The sequence below is a fragment of the Setaria viridis genome, chromosome 3 (assembly GCF_005286985.2).
Source record: "Setaria viridis chromosome 3, Setaria_viridis_v4.0, whole genome shotgun sequence".
Classification (NCBI taxonomy): Eukaryota; Viridiplantae; Streptophyta; class Magnoliopsida; order Poales; family Poaceae; genus Setaria; species Setaria viridis.
This window is the reverse complement of record NC_048265.2, coordinates 3,226,883-3,242,362: the sequence shown is the minus strand read 5'-3', so window position 1 is coordinate 3,242,362 and position 15,480 is coordinate 3,226,883. Positions and strand designations below refer to the sequence as shown.

Genomic DNA, 15,480 nt, shown 5'->3' with positions numbered 1-15,480 from the left:
ACTAATGAGCTTGTCCTAAACATCATCTATTTAAAAACGGGGCGAATTACGTTATCATTAGCTTGTTCCTGCGTCTCTTCAAATTTTGGCATGCCATTTGATCTCGTTCGTGGACTTGATACTGTCATGGGTTTGCATGGTTGTGATGACGGGGGATGAAAGATTACTGTAACTGCTGCCCTTGTGGTACCCTCTGTTTAGCTGTCACGTCGCTAGGTAATAAGCCCAGATGTGCACAACGCAATCGCTTCCAGATGTTTCAGATCATTAGATGCACAATGCTGTATGAGTCTCCCATGATCCTTTGTGCACAATTGCTCAGCTGGAGAGACCCTGCACCTTAATCTTCAGAAGAAACAATGTCACCACCAAAGATAACAATGCAAACGCGCGATCAAAGCTGAAAGAGAAGAGCAATTCAGAAGCTGCGCGAGTTTTTGAACCACAGCCTCCCCAAATCTCTCCAGCTTTCACATCTAAATTGAACTCATACACGATAACACGACCATATGACAGACTAAGTGACAGGAGCGGCAAAATGCCATGGAAGCTTCACGCATCTCGGGCCCCACTGTAGGTTTGGGGGGCAGTCAGGCACACCAAGATGGGGTCGCAGATGCCCTTAAGATCCTTCATCTTGCCCTTGATCTCGTCGGTGTCTGCGAGCTCGTTGCTGTCCAGCCAGTTGATGGCGTCCTCAACGCACTTCTTGTCATCCGCGCTCAGTTTGGAGGCGATGATGTGCATGCTCTCCACGTAGTCCTCCAGCGCGTTCCTGGCGTCCATCTTCCTTTTGTGCACCTTGTACTCCTCCACATCCTGCATCATCTTCTCAATCGCCTCCTTGCTCAGCTGCCCCTTGTCGGTGGTGACAGTGATCGTGCTCTGCCCGTCACCTTGTCCACAACAGACACGTTCAGGATGCCATCGACGTCAATCTCGAAGCACACTGTGATCTGGGGCACACCTCGGGCCACCAGCGGGATGCCAGACAGCTCGAACTTGCCCAGGAGGCTGTTGTCCTCGGTCCTGGCGCCCTCGCCCTCGTACACATCATGCCACCAGCGGTCCCCAGACCTAGAGACAGTGGTGTTATATCATGCACCTGCATATTCACATTGTCCTCACCGCTCAGGCTGGCAGCCAGCACAGTGGCACCGTACGCCGCAGACTCGTCAGGGTTGATGCTGCAGCGGAGCTCCTTGCCGTTGAACAAGTCCTGGAGCAGCTCTTGCACCTTGGGGATGCGGGTGGAGCCGCCCACGAGCACGACGTCGTGCACGCTGCTCTTGTCCATCTTGGCGTCATGGAGGCACTTCTCCACGAGCTCCATGCACTTGGCGAAGAGGTCCATGTTCAGCTTGTTGAACTGGGCACGAGTGACGGTGGTGTACAAGTCCATGCCCTCGTACAGTGAGTCGATCTCGATGGTGGTCTGCGCGATGGACGACAGCGCGCGCTTGGCGAGCTCGCAGGCGATCCTCAGACGCCGCAGCGCTCGCAGGTCGCTGCTGATGTCCATCCTGTGCCTGCGCTTGAACTCCTGGACGAAGTGGTTGACCATGCGGTTGTCAAAATCTTCCCCACCCAGATGGCAGTCGCCGGCGGTGGCCTTGACCTCGAAGATGCCCTCCTTGATGGTCAGCAGTGACACATCAAAGGTGCCACCTCCAAGGTCGAAGATGAGCACGTTCTTCTCGCCAGTGCTGCTGGCTTTCTTGTCTGAGTGCGTAGGCGATGGCTGCGGCGGTGGGTTCGTTGATGACGCGCATCACGTTGAGGCCGGAGATGGCTCCGGCGTCCCTGGTGGCCTGCCTCTGGGAATCATTGAAGCAGGCAGGAACAGTGACCACGGCATTCTTGACGGTGGAGCCGATGTGGGCCTCGGCGATCTCCTTCATCTCGGTCAGCACCATTGAGGTGATCTCCTCGGCAGAGAACTGCTCCTCACCCCTGTAATTGACCATGACCATTGGCTTGTCGCCAGCGCCAGCCACGACCTTGAACGGCCATAGCTTCATGTCACTCTGCACGGACGGGTCAGAGAACCTCCTGCCAATCAACCGCTTCATGTCTGCATCCAAAAAGACGGTCAGTTGGATTGTCAAATCACAGCAGAAAAACACACAAGTACAATTGGGTAACCAGTTAGTAGCATTAAGCTTTGATTAATCAATGAACCGGTACATTTTCCAACCACTGCTGTCCGAAATTACACCCTAAAAAAAGGTGACAAGGAAATTTTTCCAAGGGTAGTCAGTGTTCAAGTATAGTTTTAGTTCAAAATTGTAATTGCACGATGTGCAATCCATCTGAGCAGATCTAGAGTAGCATCTACACACGAGCCACCAACTTGTTGATTAACTAAGAAAAAGTGACTGAACTGATTGTCTGATTGAAATTACTATTAGCAAGTGGCAGAAAGAGAGGATCATATGAAGACGGCAGCATCTAATTTTGAACAGCAAATTTCACAGATAGGCTCACCTTGGATAATCCTACACATATAGAGCACATAAACAAAGCAGTTACTGTTGACACTAAACAAATTACTTTCCAATTGTTACTGCAACTCATGTCCCCCATTGAAGCGAAGCAAATACTGCTCACGTTCAAGGCTTGTTCAGATAAACCAATCCAAATCCCCTCTAATCCCTAAAACAAATTCCCAACAAGCATCTAAAGCCATACAGCATATTCCAGTAGACCTACAGGCCTCAAAACAAATTGTAGCGGATCTATAAGCTCCAAAACAAAATAACAGTAGATCTACAAGCCCTCAACCCTAAACCCTACAAGCATCTGAAGCACCAAGGAATAATGGAAAATTCCGGCGCGTAGACAAAACGACTGCGCGTACAAGCATGAGGAATCAAACAAGGCTAATTGGTATTCCAATTCCAAAGTGAAGGAAAGGGAAGAGGAGGGCATCTGACACGTACCGAAGACGGTGTTGACGGGGTTCATGGCGACCTGCTTCTTGGCGGCGTCGCCGTTGAGCCACTCGGTGGCAGTAAAAGCGACGTACGACGGCGTGGTGCGGTTCCCCTGGTCGTTGGGGATGATCTCGACGCGTCCGTTCCGCCACACGCCGACGCACGAAGACGTTGTCCCCAGGTCAGTCCCGATCGCCGGCCCCTTCCATTTCGCCATCTCTTCCTCCTTCACGAACGAAAACCCTCGCAGATCCTTCAAACCCTAACAGATCTTTCAAACCCTCGCAGGTCATACGGCTGATTGCAGCGAGATTTGATATGGGTTTGGTTTTGATGGGTAGGCTTCATCCTACTTTTGCGGTTCAACCCATCTCATGTTTGGCTGAGAGGGATAGATCCGTTCCAGTTTTTTTTTACGGGAGGGGTTGGGAAGGTTAGGATACATGCCATTTTAACACCGTTAGCCACAACTGTTGATGGATCCATCTGTCATTGTCTATTCAATATTTTTCTTTTCTTTTCCTTGGATCTTATCCTTCCTTCTTCCCCGTGGTCTCACCTACCATCCGCCCCCCCCCCCATCTTCTCCTCCCTGTTAGTGCCCAGGCCATGGAGCAGCCGGTGCCCCCCCCCCCCCCCCCCGGGATGGGCTCCCCGGCCGGCGGCCTCGCCGGGGCCGTCCCCAGGATGAGCTCCCCCACGTGGAGGCCGTGGCCGCGGGCTTGCCGGCGCCGCCCCTCGGGTCAAGCTCATCCCCTCCGCGGGGGCGCCGCCCGAGCTTGCCTCGCCGCTCATCCCTCCAGCGGCCGCCCATGTTCGTCACCGTGCGAAGCTCGCCCTCCATCGACCCTCCCAGTGCCGCGCCTGGAGTTTGCCCCCGCCACCATGGAGGGCCTGCATCTTCTTCTTCCTTTGTTTCTTCCGGCAATCGTAGCTCGTGCTCCACGCCAACGCTCGCCCTTCCCTTCTCCCCAACGCCAGCCGCCGCTGCCGCCTGCTCCTCCCTTCTTCCCACCCCTCCCTTCTCCCCAGCTCCGGCCACCGCCGCCCGCCCCTCCCTTCTCCTCGCCTGCTCCTCTTCTCGGACGAAACGGTGGGAGGTGCCATGCATGTGGGTTGGATGCGTCTGCTCGTTTTGGGCGGATGCATCCAACCCGCATCTAAGGAGAATATTTCCTTAAGTGGGTCCAACCCCCTCCAACCCTCAAACCAAACACAGCCTTGGTTTTTCTTTTTACTCAAAAGAGAGGACGAGGGGATGAGGCGTGCGACAGAGGTTGATACTCCTCCCCTCTAGTTGCATCTAGAGTTGAGGCGCTGACGTGTGGGCCCACACGTTATTGCCAAAACTGCAGAGCCACTGCAGTTCGACCACTGCCACGTGGGTCCTGGTAACTACTCGCTAGTACTACAGAGGGGTCCTGTCCAGCTAGGGGTGGGCACAATTTCCCGAACCGAACCCCGAACCTGAATTACCCGGATCCGATCTCGAAATACCCGAATCCAATATTCCTGATCACTATTTCAGGTACGAAGTTGAGAGATCCGAATTTAATTCCGGAAGTTCGGGTATTTAACTCTAGTACCCGAATTCCCGATTTACCCAAACTATACTAATAGCCATTAGATTATGCACTAGTATGTTGTAAATGTAGTAAAATTTATTAGTTTGATCTATCAATTTGCATGTTGTTTGATGTGCACATTAGTATGAGATATGTTAAAATATGTTTTTTTCCATCCCATGCACTATTATAGTTGTGGCCATAGCATGGTGGCAGTTGAGGACATAGGAATGCAATTTATTGGGTATTTCGGGGAAACCCGAACCCCTTTTTTGTCGGGTACCTAAAAATTCAGGTATTCTTTATTTTGGGTGAAGTTCGGGTAGCTATTTTGAAAACCTGAAATTTAAACATGACTTATCCGACCCGAATTACCTGAATGCCCACAGCCTACCCCTATGTCCGACACTGAGAGGCTGCTGGTGCTGGTGCTAGCAACTCTGGTTCTAAGCTAACTTTAAACACACAGGCAACTAGCACCATGCCTCCTGACCCCCCCTGCTACCGCCAGCGCACCGTCAGGACCGATGGGACTACACACCTCGCCACCGACACCTGGACGATGACACTTCACTGGTTGAGCTGAAGGCCCAATTTGCGGCTGCCCTGCGGAACAACCCCTCTGACAAGTTCCCGGCCGCTGCACCAGGGAGGATCGGGGTGGACGACTACATCAACAAGGCATGTCGAGTCGCCAACACGCTAGGCTTGGACTCCCTGCCTAGGAATGCAGCCTGGTCTGTGCCATCGCCCACCAGACTGGTGCCTGTGCCCCGGGTTTTTGCCACCCTCAGGGCGGCGCTGCAGCCGGCACCTTCGGCGGCTAGCGCTCCAGCTGCACCAGGCGGGGACCCTAGAACCGCGACTCCCTCAGGTGAACAATGATGCTACGACGCCTGCTTCAACGGAGGGACCCCTCCAGGAGCAAGATGATGTGGCTCCAACCCAAGAGGATGCGGGTTCGCGGGTGGACACTGCTGCCAGCAATGATGGGGTCGACGCCCTTTTTAGCACCCCAGAGCCACCGATGCTCATGCAGCCTGAGGTGTGCCGGTCGTGGTAGCAGCACGTATTCGACACGACAGCTGTTCAACGGAGCGTGCGACTGGCCAAGAAGCCATCCTTTCCAGCTGCCGAGCATGCGCAAAGGAACCTCTGGTGCAAACTGGGCATCTCTACCGACGAGATGGCCCCCATTGAGGAGGTACTCCGGGACTTCATTGGCATGTTCCGCGGTCCGCTGCCGGAACATATTGTGGTGGCAATGATGGTGATCTTCAACCTCGACGATGATGACGTGGATGCACTGGACGAGGCCCTCCTCCAGCATGCAGGGACGGCGGTGACGGAGCTGACCCCCATCGAGGATGCTGCATCAGCCTAATGATCGGGAAGCAGCTCTAGAGATCTTCTTTATCTATGTATCCTTCTACTTATGAACCAATATGCCCTGCTGGTTGCGACCTTTAGGCGGATTCTACTTGCAGCCCTGCTAGCATCGACCTTCGGGCATCAGCTGCATGTACTTCATTATTTCGGACGCGACTTAAACTGCACCCTGCTGGCTTTGACCTTCGAGCAGCGACGAATCAGTTGGCGACTAAAGCTGCGACTTCTACTATGACCGAAACGCCTCCATGGACACTTGCGTGCTTCCGGAGCTCACCCTCCACCTCAGTTGCTAGAACACTTCGAGCAATAACAATGAACCAATGTCTCTCACAAACATAGAGATAATCTCCTAGAAAGTTAGAGGTTGGAACGCCGCGGCCAGATGTTTGACGATGCACGAGACCCTGGCCGCCAACCCATGTCAGATTGCTTGTCTCCAGGAGACTAAGCTCCAGTCCATTGACACGGCCCTCGCGTCTTTCCTCGAGGCATATCGACTAGACAATGCTTACAAACCAGTGGCAAGTACGAGGGGAGGCATCCTTCTCCTCTAGAACGACACTGCGATAGATATCAGCAACGTGCGCATAGGCCGCTACTCCCTCTCAGCCAATGTCACCATACATCACTGTATGACAACCTTCACTATTAGCACTGTGTATGGCCCATCAAGACAAGCAGAGAAGGAGTCTTTCCTTAACCACATGCGCAACCTGAAACCGACAGATTGGGACAAAATGGCTGATTCTTGGCGAATTTAACTTGACCTACAAGGCTAGAGATAAAAACAATCGGAATCTTAACCTCAAGCTTATGAGGCACTTCTGAAGGATGATTGATTCTTGTGAGCTAAAAGAAATCAACCTGCAAAATAAGAAATACACCTGGAGTAACAAGAGGCGTCGTCCCACGCTCATCCGACTTGACCGCTTTTTCTGCAATCAGAACTGGGACATAACTTTTGAAAGCTGCTCGCTCCACGCACTGTCTTCCTCTCATTCGGATCATTGCCCCCTCTTGCTGACCAATCAAACAGGCCCGCGTCGCTCGACTACTTTCAAATTCGAAAACTTCTGGACGCACCTAGCTCACTTCCAAGAAATTGTAGAGCAAGCTTGGAACGCCCCGACTCATCATACTGAGCCATTCCACAGGCTAGGCCATAAGCTGTATACTACCTCCTTCGCACTAAAGTCCTAGAGCCGTGATCCCTCCTCTCTGACGCACGACAAAAACTGCACATGGCTCAGGAAGTAATTCTATGACTCGACGAAGCGCAAGACTTCGGCAGCTCTCTGATGCTGAATTCTCCTTGCAGGCAAAGCTGAAGAAGCGAATAATGGGGTGGCTGGTGCTTGAAAAAGCAAGAAAAAACAATGAACCACAATTTCATATATTCATGAGGGTGACGCGAATACTCGCTTTTTCCACCTCAGGGCAAATGGCAGACGAAGGAAAAACTTCATCCAACATCTCCGTAAGGGAGCGGGATGGATCTTCAACCACAACGACAAACAACAGCTCATACAGGAGCACTTCGAGAACATCATGAGTGACCCCCCGCCACACACACGAGACTTCTCCTAGCCCGATCTCGATCTTCCGTTGGTCGACATGTTGTCGCTGGATAGACCTTTCTCTGAAGAAGAGATTTGGCAGGCGATATGTTAGATGTCGCAAAACAAATCCCTAGGCTCGGATGGCTTCACGGGCCACTTCTTCAGGAAATGCTAGCAGATTATATGGCAAGACCTTTCTGCGGCTATCAACTCCCTCTACAACTCGAGATGCTAGTATCTCGACCTGCTAAACAAAGCAAACATCATCCTCATTCCAAAGAAAGACGGAGCAGAGGACATCCGCGACTTTAGACCGATAAGCTTGATTCACGCGATTGCCAAGATCATCACCAAAATCCTAGCCTTGCATCTCGTGCCATTCATTAATGAGCTGATCTCGCCATGTCAGAGTGCCTTTATCAAAAAACGAAGCATCCATGACAACTTCCTCTATGTGTGAAACCTCACTCGTAGGTTTCACAAAACCAAGACCCCAACCCTCCTTTTCAAACTTAACATCTCCAAGGCATTCGACTCGGTGCGATGGGACTACCTAATATCACTCATGCAGCATAGAGGTTTCCCCGTAAGGTGGCAAAATTGGATCGCAATCTTACTCACAACTTCCACCTTGAGAGTAATGTTTAATGGAACCCCACTTGATCCAATCCAGCACGGGCGTGGACTGCGCCATCGCCCACCAGACTGGTGCCTGTGCCCCGGGTTTTTGCCACCCTCAGGGCGGCGCTGCAGCCGGCACCTTCGGCGGCTAGCGCTCCAGCTGCACCAGGCGGGGACCCTAGAACCGCGACTCCCTCAGGTGAACAATGATGCTACGACGCCTGCTTCAACGGAGGGACCCCTCCAGGAGCAAGATGATGTGGCTCCAACCCAAGAGGATGCGGGTTCGCGGGTGGACACTCCTGCCAGCAATGATGGGGTCGACGCCCTTTTTAGCACCCCAGAGCCACCGATGCTCATGCAGCCTGAGGTGTGCCGGTCGTGGTAGCAGCACGTATTCGACACGACAGCTGTTCAACGGAGCGTGCGACTGGCCAAGAAGCCATCCTTTCCAGCTGCCGAGCATGCGCAAAGGAACCTCTGGTGCAAACTGGGCATCTCTACCGACGAGATGGCCCCCATTGAGGAGGTACTCCGGGACTTCATTGGCATGTTCCGCGGTCCGCTGCCGGAACATATTGTGGTGGCAATGATGGTGATCTTCAACCTCGACGATGATGACGTGGATGCACTGGACGAGGCCCTCCTCCAGCATGCAGGGACGGCGGTGACGGAGCTGACCCCCATCGAGGATGCTGCATCAGCCTAATGATCGGGAAGCAGCTCTAGAGATCTTCTTTATCTATGTATCCTTCTACTTATGAACCAATATGCCCTGCTGGTTGCGACCTTTAGGCGGATTCTACTTGCAGCCCTGCTAGCATCGACCTTCGGGCATCAGCTGCATGTACTTCATTATTTCGGACGCGACTTAAACTGCACCCTGCTGGCTTTGACCTTCGAGCAGCGACGAATCAGTTGGCGACTAAAGCTGCGACTTCTACTATGACCGAAACGCCTCCATGGACACTTGCGTGCTTCCGGAGCTCACCCTCCACCTCAGTTGCTAGAACACTTCGAGCAATAACAATGAACCAATGTCTCTCACAAACATAGAGATAATCTCCTAGAAAGTTAGAGGTTGGAACGCCGCGGCCAGATGTTTGACGATGCACGAGACCCTGGCCGCCAACCCATGTCAGATTGCTTGTCTCCAGGAGACTAAGCTCCAGTCCATTGACACGGCCCTCGCGTCTTTCCTCGAGGCATATCGACTAGACAATGCTTACAAACCAGTGGCAAGTACGAGGGGAGGCATCCTTCTCCTCTAGAACGACACTGCGATAGATATCAGCAACGTGCGCATAGGCCGCTACTCCCTCTCAGCCAATGTCACCATACATCACTGTATGACAACCTTCACTATTAGCACTGTGTATGGCCCATCAAGACAAGCAGAGAAGGAGTCTTTCCTTAACCACATGCGCAACCTGAAACCGACAGATTGGGACAAAATGGCTGATTCTTGGCGAATTTAACTTGACCTACAAGGCTAGAGATAAAAACAATCGGAATCTTAACCTCAAGCTTATGAGGCACTTCTGAAGGATGATTGATTCTTGTGAGCTAAAAGAAATCAACCTGCAAAATAAGAAATACACCTGGAGTAACAAGAGGCGTCGTCCCACGCTCATCCGACTTGACCGCTTTTTCTGCAATCAGAACTGGGACATAACTTTTGAAAGCTGCTCGCTCCACGCACTGTCTTCCTCTCATTCGGATCATTGCCCCCTCTTGCTGACCAATCAAACAGGCCCGCGTCGCTCGACTACTTTCAAATTCGAAAACTTCTGGACGCACCTAGCTCACTTCCAAGAAATTGTAGAGCAAGCTTGGAACGCCCCGACTCATCATACTGAGCCATTCCACAGGCTAGGCCATAAGCTGTATACTACCTCCTTCGCACTAAAGTCCTAGAGCCGTGATCCCTCCTCTCTGACGCACGACAAAAACTGCACATGGCTCAGGAAGTAATTCTATGACTCGACGAAGCGCAAGACTTCGGCAGCTCTCTGATGCTGAATTCTCCTTGCAGGCAAAGCTGAAGAAGCGAATAATGGGGTGGCTGGTGCTTGAAAAAGCAAGAAAAAACAATGAACCACAATTTCATATATTCATGAGGGTGACGCGAATACTCGCTTTTTCCACCTCAGGGCAAATGGCAGACGAAGGAAAAACTTCATCCAACATCTCCGTAAGGGAGCGGGATGGATCTTCAACCACAACGACAAACAACAGCTCATACAGGAGCACTTCGAGAACATCATGAGTGACCCCCCGCCACACACACGAGACTTCTCCTAGCCCGATCTCGATCTTCCGTTGGTCGACATGTTGTCGCTGGATAGACCTTTCTCTGAAGAAGAGATTTGGCAGGCGATATGTTAGATGTCGCAAAACAAATCCCTAGGCTCGGATGGCTTCACGGGCCACTTCTTCAGGAAATGCTAGCAGATTATATGGCAAGACCTTTCTGCGGCTATCAACTCCCTCTACAACTCGAGATGCTAGTATCTCGACCTGCTAAACAAAGCAAACATCATCCTCATTCCAAAGAAAGACGGAGCAGAGGACATCCGCGACTTTAGACCGATAAGCTTGATTCACGCGATTGCCAAGATCATCACCAAAATCCTAGCCTTGCATCTCGTGCCATTCATTAATGAGCTGATCTCGCCATGTCAGAGTGCCTTTATCAAAAAACGAAGCATCCATGACAACTTCCTCTATGTGTGAAACCTCACTCGTAGGTTTCACAAAACCAAGACCCCAACCCTCCTTTTCAAACTTAACATCTCCAAGGCATTCGACTCGGTGCGATGGGACTACCTAATATCACTCATGCAGCATAGAGGTTTCCCCGTAAGGTGGCAAAATTGGATCGCAATCTTACTCACAACTTCCACCTTGAGAGTAATGTTTAATGGAACCCCACTTGATCCAATCCAGCACGGGCGTGGACTGCGCCAAGGGGACCCGCTCCCCCCCTCTTGTTCATCCTAGCCATCAATCCTTTGCACCGTCTGTTACATGTCACTATAGAAAGAGGACTACTCAACAAGCTTAATGGCCGCTCTGCTAGATTTAGAGTTTCCATGTATGCAGATGATGCCGTCATATTCTTAAAGCCAACTTCTCAGGATGTCACGAATTCAAAAGATCTCTTACTACCCTTCGGTGAGGTAACCGGCCTATAGACCAACCTACAAAAAATGAGTGTAGCGGCCATCAGTTGTAACAACATCGACCTTGACCCAATCCTCGCGGACCTGCCGGTGGCACGAGCACACTTTCCTCTAAAATACCTCAGGCTACCTCTTTCGACAAGGAGATTGCGAAAGCTAGATTTCCAACCCCTAATCGACAAAGCATCAGGCAAGCTCTCCCCTGAAACGGAAAAAACTTAACGCACGCAGGCCAGGTCAGTTTCACCAAATCGGTGCTAGCTTCACAACCGATATATCTAATGATTGTGCTAAAACTAATAAAGGAAGTCCTGGAGGAAGTGGACAAGATCCGCAAGCGATTCCTTTGGGTGGGTGATAAGACAATTTCATGTGGTAAGTGCAAAGTCAACTGGACAAAAACGACGCTACCAAAAGAAAATGGCAGCCTTGGGGTCCTTGACCTTGAGAGATTTGCGAGAGGCCTGCACCTTCGCTGGCTCTGGCACGAGTGGGTTTCTCCTGAAAAGGCTTGGGTGGGAACTAAGGTGCCCTGTGACAAGGTAGACAGACTACTATTCACGGCATGCACACACATCAACTTGGGGAATGGCAAGAAAACCGGCTTTTGGCTCTTGGGTTGGATCCAAGGAAGACGTCCAAAAGACATTGCCCCACTCCTCTTCACTAAAACAAAAAGAAAGAAATGGTCGGTGGCAAATACCCTACACAACGATAATTGGATTTGCAACATTAACCTAAAACAAAAAGGAAGAAACGATCGGTGGCGAATACCCTACACAACAATAATTGGATTCGCGACCTTAACCACCGGACAGGCTTCACGACAGCACATCTGTTGGAATTCGTAACCTTATGGAACCTCGTCAGACCGACCGAACTACAGCCGAAACAGGAAGACCATATAATTTGGAAACTAACCCCCCACGGTGAATACACTGCAGCATCGGCTTACAGAGCTCAATTCATGGGCTGCACCGCTACACCAAAGATTGAGACTATATGGAAAACGTGGACTCCCCCGAAATGCAAATTCTTCGCATGGCTGTCAGAACTGAGTCTGGTCCTCTGACAGACTAGCTCGCAGAGGGTGGGATCACAGCCCATCATGTCCCCTTTGCATGAGGACGATGGAAATGGCACATCATCTTCTCTCGAGCTGCCGTTATACAAGACACGTATGGAGCCATGTGGCAGCATGGATTGGACAACCTAACCTCGACCCGACGAAATGGCCTCAAAGTGCGACGCCACTAGAATGGTGGGCAAACATCACGACGACGCCAGACATCTCCTGCAATGCTACCCATAGCTTAGCGCTACTTGTAATTTGGAAAATCTGGAAGGAAAGGAACGGTAGAATCTTCAACCATCATGAATCATCGGTGCCGACCATCATGGCAAAAATCAAGAGCGAAGCATCATCCTAGATTGCGGCAGGAGCTAAGTGCTTGGCAGCCCTCTTAGCTCGAGTGTAATTTGTACAACTTTTTCTTGCTGGTTAGCCGGCTTGTAAAAACTCCTCTATTTCAATAAAATAGGCATAATCTCGTACCCATTCGTAAGAAAAAAAAAGCTAACTTTGAACCTTTACGTTTAAATCATTGCCATGTGGACTCTCTCGCATTTGAATCCACATCGTATATTGACTTAGGTATAGGCAGGGGCGGATCCAGGGGGGTTAGGGGGGCTGCAGCCCCCCCCGAGAGCCTGATTTTACCTGTAAAATACTGTAGATAAAGCCTCAAATCACCATTAATTTCTAGCTCTAGTCCTTAATCTCTACTATTTAACCCCCCTGAGGTGTTCATCCTGGTTCCGCCCCTGGGATCACAGGCAGAGGATCTCGACTCTCGTTCCTGTTCTGAGCTGGTGGTGGGGCTATCGGGGGAGGCCAACACAGCAAGCAAGCAGGCAAGGACATGACGGAGCGTGTGTTGGTGTGTGCCAATGTGGGGTGCACCCGTGGAAGACCGGAAGCTGCCGGTCAGCTAGGGATGGTGGCCCGTTCCGCTGGAAATAAACTACTCCATCCGTTCCAAAATATACATCATTTTAGATTTTTTTAGATACATAAATTTTGCTATACACTTAAATATTGGGTTATGCTTAGATACGTAGTAGCATCTACTCCCTCCATTCCAAATTGTAGATTATTTTAGCTTTTGTAGGTTCATAGATATTATTATGCACCTAAATATAGTGTATGTCTAGTTGCATAATAATATCTATGAACCTAGAAAAGTCAAAATGACCTACAATTTGAAACAAAGGGAGTATATACCTAGAAAAATCAAAATGACCTGCATTTTAAAACGGATGGGTACTTACAAATAATAATTTCCTTCCCAAAACATACTTGATTTCTTTACCTGAACATGGTCACCATATGCCCCAAACCTCCCCAATCAACTTATTACTAACAGTGCGAACTGAGAGTAGTTCAGTTCCCACTAGGGTTCAATTCCTCGACTCGGCACTAGTGCTCGTATTTTTCTAAATTTATTCCCGGATTTAACTGGCGCTATTTTTTCAGTGGTAGGTGACGTGCCCGTTGACAGCGAGGTGCCAGTGGTGACTTTGTCAATCTCGAGGATTTGCCGGCTCAATCTTTTGGAGGTGCTCATAGAGGTAGAGTTACGTACGTGTGTTCGTAGGAGCGAGTGTGCGTACGTGTATGTGAGCGTCTCGTGTTTGTACAGTGTGATTTGGGAAAAAAAATCATTACTACGAGTATCACGGTACCACCAAACCTATACATATCTGCTGTTATTATTATTATTATTATTATTATTATTATTATTATTATTATTATTATTATTATTATTTCACCAAACAAAGAGTAAAACTCCAGCTAATCCAACACTACCGCAACAATTTGTTTATGAGAACTCACTGAAAATTAATTAACAGGATCAAAAGAAAATAAAAGTAGGGGGTAGTAAGTAGTAACGTTGCATACTTGCATGACACCTTGAATACGTGGTTTAATCCGTAGCACGAATTTACAACAACTCACTTCGCAAGTACTAAAAATATAGGTCTAATCAGGGACTGAGAATTTACAGCCACTCAAATAACCAGTACTCAAGATCGGTCTAGAAGAGACTATGAACTAATTACAAATATCGAGAGTACCACAAATTGTTTTGGACTACCACTGCGGTGTTAATTTTGAAGACAAAAGAACAAGCTTCTCTAGGTGGGCTTTCATCTCATTTTTATCTATTTCCTCTTCTCGATACAGCCTCCGAAGCAGACCACCGGACTCATGAGCCATGATCTTCATTTGATGTTCATATACGTCAACATCTTTGACAACACTGTTCGCCTTCTTTAGGAAGTTAAGCTGCAAATCTTGCAGTAAGTTGAATGCCGAGTCAAACTTGAGATCAGGGCCATAATACAGCTTCTCTGAGACAAAGTCTCGCTCCTCTGGAGCAAAGGGTGCTTCATGGCGAGCGGTACCATGGCAGGATGTCCAAGAAAGCACAAACCCATAACTCCCTGCGGAAGCAAGAATGCAGTTTTTCTGCATGAAATAAAAAGATAACACTGTGAGTGTGCATAAAAATATTTAAACCAGAAGAGGAAAATGAGATGGGATCAGCTTACACTGTCATGCCATGCCAAGCAGCTGGCCCTATTCAGTATCTCATCACCATCCATGTAGCTGCTATTGTCACCAACTTTAATTGCCCCAAGAATTTGGTCAGATTCCTACATACATGCATGTATATAAAATATTCATTCGGACCATGCGGAAAAGTTTCCAATGCCATTCAAACCAAATATTGCAAAGAACAACAGGAATACTCACAGTCCACCTAAACAGAGATATCGACTGCAAATTGTCACTAAGCGCGAAGCGATTGCTATCCCTGCAATGTTCTCGTTTAAATTTAGGATCAAGACTTTCACGCATAAATGCAAGGAAACGAATAAACGAATCAGTGACCCACCGTCTCCAAGCAACATGTCTAATCCTGGACAGACTTCCATCGTCTATTGCGTACATAAGATCAAAGCTACAAAACATATAGGGGGCGTAAATGTAATTAATGACAGAGAAACATATTTGTAAATAGAATCAATGAAGAATCAAGGTAATTACGTTGGATTAAACCCTTCCTCAAAATCGTTCACCTTCCAAACTTGTAAAACGTTTTTAGACCTGTTTACAATTATTTTTTAGACTTTGTAATGACATGCTAAGTTTATG

General features: G+C 49.4%; 1 pseudogene; it reads right to left on the bottom strand.

The window, feature by feature from the left end:
- Positions 1–58: 58 nt before the first annotated feature.
- On the bottom strand, positions 59–3,396 carry LOC117850523 (heat shock cognate 70 kDa protein-like; annotated as a pseudogene).
- Positions 3,397–15,480: the final 12,084 nt, after the last annotated feature.